Raw genomic sequence first — 4,835 nt, forward strand, 5'->3', positions numbered from 1 at the left:
AATGTCTACTTTAGTGTTGTCTCGGGGAATAATAACCATAACATCTAAGGTTTTATGAGATACATTTTCCCCTAATACACACTGAAATAAATACAACCATTAAGAGAATGTTTGCAGTCAGGTGTGGTGGCTCACCCCTGTAATCCTGGCACTTTGGAAGGCTGAGGCAGGTAGCTTGCTTAAGCCCAGGAGTTCGAGACCAGCCTGGGCAGCATAGGAAGATTCTATTTTTTTTTTTTTTTTTTTTTTTGAGATGGAGTCTCGCTCAGTTGCCCAGGCTGGAGTGCGGTGGCACAATTTTGGCTCACTGCAAGCTCTGCCTCCTGCATTCAGGCCATTCTTCTGCCTCAGTCCCCCGAGTAGCTGAGATTATAGGCGCCCGCCACCACTCCCGGCTAATTTTTTTGTATTTTTAGTAGAGACGGGGTTTCACCATGTTAGCCAGGATGGTCTCAATCTCCTGACCTCGTGATCCACCCGTCTCGGTCTCCCAAAGTGCTGGGATTACAGGCGTGAGCCACCGAGCCCAGCCTCTATATTTTTTTTTTAAAGAAAGGGGGTGGGGGTGAAGAGATGAAGATTGAGCGGTTGTGGCCGTGTTGCCGACCTCGAGCAGCAGTTGGCTTCGCCACGTAGAACCCAGGAGTAGGAGACTCAGAATTGAATCTCTTCTCCCTCCCTGCTCCTGTGAGATATTTTTGATCTTCAGCTACGTTTTCGGCTTTGTGAGAAACCTTATCATCAAACACAATGGCCAGCAATGTTACCAACAAGACAGATCCTCGCCCCATGAACGTGTGTTCATTGGGAATCTCAACACTCTTGTGGTAAAGAAATCTGATGTGGAGGCAATCTTTTCAAAGTATGGCAAAAGTGTGGGCTGCGCTGTTCATAAGGGCTTTGCTTTCGTTCAATATGTTAATGAGAGAAATGCCCGGGCTGCTGTAGCAGGAGCGGATGGCAGAATAATCGCTGGCCAGGTTTTAGATATTAACCTGGCTGAAGAGCCAAAAGTGAACCGAGGAAAAGCAGGCGTGAAATGATCAGCAGTGGAGAGTACAGGTCAGAAACAGAACACCCTTCTCCATCCCTCTACTCAGCTCATCTTTTGACTTGGACTATGACTTTTAATGGGACTATTATGATAGGATGTGCAGTTACCCAGCACGTGTACCTCCTCCTCCTTCTATTGCTGGGGCTGTAGTGCCCTTGAAATGTCAGCGTGTATCAGGAAAAACTTCACGAAGGGGCAAAAGTGGCTTCATTTGTAAGAGTGGACAGCAGGGATCTTCCAAGTCCGGAAAGTTGAAAGGAGATGACCTTCAGGTCATTAAGAAGGAGTTGACCCAGATAAAATGAAACGTGGACTCTCTCCTGGAAAACCTGGAAAAAATGGAAAAGAAACAGAGCAAACAAGGAGTAGAGATGAAGAATGATAAGTCAGAAGAGGAGCAGAGCAGCAGCTCACATGAGACTCATGTGAAGAGAGAGTCTGAGGGGGGTGCACATGACTCTGCTGAGGAGAGGGACCTTGTGGATGATGAGGATAATGAAGATGGGAGGATGACCAGCTGGAGTTGATCAAGGATGATGAAAAGGAGGCTGAGGAAGGAGAGCATGACAGACAGCGCCAATGGCGAAGATGACTTGTAAGCACATAGAGGGGCTTAGAAATCTTAGCCTGTTATTTCTTTGCCTAGGTGCTTGTCTAAGGTCAAATGTTTCACCAGATCCTCTCTTCCAGTATCTTCAGCATGTGCTCACCGTCCTCCTCATCCTTGTCCTTCCCATGTTCATTAATTCATATTGCCCTGAGCCTAGTCCCATTTTCACTTCCTTTGACACTCCTCGTAGTTTTAAGTCTTACCTTGTAATTTTTGCTTTTAATTTTGACACCTCTTTATGACTTAACAATAAAAAGGGTGTATGGTTTTATCACCTGTCTCCAAAATAATCTCTTGTCATGCAGGGCGTGCAGTTCTTTTCATTCATACCTAAGTTCAGTAGTTGCTTCCCTAACTGCAAAGGCAATCTCATTGAGTTGATGAGCTCCTAAAAGCAGCTTTGAGTTAGAAGTATGTGTGTTACACTCCTACATCAGTGTGCTGTGTAACAATGTAGGATGTAAGAAATGTACAAATGTAACAATGTATTTTTGTGAATGAGTTGGCATGTGTAACAATGTACAATGTAACAAATGTACAAATGTAACAATGTATTTTTGTGAATGAGAGTTGGCACCTCAAACGCAGCCTCTAGAAAAATAATTAGTGTTATAGTCTTAAGATTTGTTTTCTAGGCCAGGCGTAGTGGCTCACATCTGTAAACCCAGCACTTTGGGAGGCCAAGGCGGGCGGATCACGAGGTCAGGAGATTGAGACCATCTTTGCTATCATGGTGAAACCCTGTCTCTACTAAAAAATACAAAAAAAAAAAAAAAAAAATTAGTCGGGCGTGGTGGCGGGCGCCTGTAGTCCCAGCTACTTGGGAGGCTGAGGCAGTAGAATGGCGTGAACCCAGGAGGCGGAGCTTGCAGTGAGCCGAGATTGCGCCACTGCACTCCAGCCTGGGCGACAGAGCGAGACTCTGTCTCAAAAAAAAAAAAAAAAAACAAACAAACAAAAAAAAAAAGATTTGCTTTCTAACGTTGATACTGTGGGTTATTTTTGTGAACAGCCTGATGTTTGGGACCTTTTTTCCTCAAAACAAACAAGTCTTTATTAAACCAGGAATTTGGAGAAAAGAAAAAAGAAAGAAAATATTCACCAGTTTTATGCCTGACACTTGATGGGGCGGGACACCATATCTGCACCTGGGGAGGGGCTGAATTAGTGTCTCCTTCACCCCTGTGCCCTGGTTCCTCCTTCCCTCCATTGCATCCTTTTTTTTTTTTTTTTTTTTTTTTTGAGATGGAGTCTTGCTCTGACACCCAGGCTGGAGAACAGTGGTGCAATCTCAACTCACTGTAACCTCCATCTCCTGAGTTCAAGTGATTCTCCTGCCTCAGCCTCCTGAGTAGCTGGGATTACTGGCACACACCACCACACTCGGCTAATTTTTGTATTTTTAGTAGAGACGGGGTTTCGCCATGTTGCCCAGGCTGGTCTCAAACTCCAGATCTAAAGTGATCTGCCCGCCTCAGCCTCCCCACATGCTGGGATTACAGGTGTGAGCCACCGCGCCCCACCCCATTTGCATCCTTGTCGCCATTGCTTCTTGGTTACTTAGCCCATTATCTGCACTTGATGTGGGACTGGTATCTCATCTCTAGAGAAATTTTTTTTTTTTTCTAGAGAACTTTCTTTGTACCAGGCATGCTTCTAAGCACTTCACGATATTCAAGCATTTACATCCCCTTAACAGTCCTGGGAGATAGTGACAATGATAATTCATGATCAACAAATGGGGAAACTGAGGCACAAAGTGGTTTAATCAGTGATTAAGTAAACTTGCTTATGTTACAGAGGTTAAACTCTCTCAGAGAGGTCCCTGCCCTCTTGGCACTCAATCTGTAAGACAGAGCAACCTCTTGGCAGTCCCTCACGTGGACTTTAACAGAGGCAGTGGGACCCAGTGGAAAAAGTCAAGGAGAGCCTCCTAGGGGAGGTATTTGCTGAGTTGGGTTTTGAAGGTTGAGTAGGAGTTTGCCAAGTGAAAAGAAAGCAAGCAAAACAGCAAAGGCTTTCCCTGGGGAGCTAGGAAAGCCTAGGGAACCATGAGAAATTGGGGTAAACGGGAGCAGATGAGGAGTGTGACAGGAACGAGATGTGGTTGGAAATGTACATTGAGGCCAGATGGTGGGGGGGCCTCAAGTTTAATGGAAAAGGGGTCATATTTGAATATCTAGCAGTTGAGAGCTGCTGGAACACTGTGGAGTCACCTTGCTTGGTTCAAATACTGCTTCTTTTACTTCGACTACCTGTGAAATCATGGACAAGAAATATAACCTCTCCTGGCCTCAGTTTCCCCATCTGTAAAAGTAGACAATAATAATACCTAACTGGAATGTGCTAGATAAGGGTGAGCTGACAGTAATTTTTATTTGCAGTGGGAGCTAAGTATATAACTGGGGTTATAAGGTGATCAAATTTGCAATTTGGGTAATCATACCCAATTCCCTCCTAATGCCTGCAAAGGGAGCTGGGCCCACATCTCTGGTCCTCAGTTTCCCCATTGTGAATCCAGTGAAGGGGGGCCTGCTTTAAGGCTTGAGTGTGCCTTCCTCCCTTGCCCCCACATCCCTGCCCAGGCTGGACCTGAGGCAGTTTCACTTTGACCCAACTTCTGGCAACTGAGGCCTTTCCTGTCAACAGGCTGGCTATAAGAGGACTCGGCAACAAATGGCAGAAAGATGCCCAGAGCTGGGCAAGCTGGGGGTTTCATTTTCAACAGTACAAGCTGGGGACAGAGCCAGGGTCCCCTGAGTTAGGATCCAGCCTGACCTGGGAATATCATCCCTTTAGTTGAGCACGTACGCTGGGGTGCACAGTTTATTATCACTATTTATTTTATTATTATTATTATTTTGGAGACAGGGTCTCACTCTGTCACTCAGGCTGGAGTGCAGTGGCATGACCTTGGCTCATCGCAACATCCACCTTCCATGTTCAAGCGATTCTCGTGCCTCAGCCTCTGGAATAGCTGGGACTACAGGTGAATGCCACCACACCTGGCTTTTTTTTTTTTTTTTTTTCTGGGTAGAGATGGGGTTTCAACCATGTTGCCCAAGCTGGCCTCAAACTCCTGAGTTCAAGCAATCTGCCTGCCTTTGCCTTGGCCTCCCAAAGTGCTGGGATTACAGGCATAAGCCACCTTGCCAGGCCTATTACCACTTT

General features: G+C 45.8%; 1 pseudogene; it reads left to right on the top strand.

Annotated features, from left to right (window-relative positions):
• Window positions 1–750: 750 nt before the first annotated feature.
• On the top strand, window positions 751–1,783 carry LOC711099 (heterogeneous nuclear ribonucleoproteins C1/C2-like; annotated as a pseudogene).
• Window positions 1,784–4,835: the final 3,052 nt, after the last annotated feature.

The sequence above is a fragment of the Macaca mulatta genome, chromosome 20 (genome assembly GCF_049350105.2).
Source record: "Macaca mulatta isolate MMU2019108-1 chromosome 20, T2T-MMU8v2.0, whole genome shotgun sequence".
Taxonomy (NCBI): Eukaryota; Metazoa; Chordata; class Mammalia; order Primates; family Cercopithecidae; genus Macaca; species Macaca mulatta.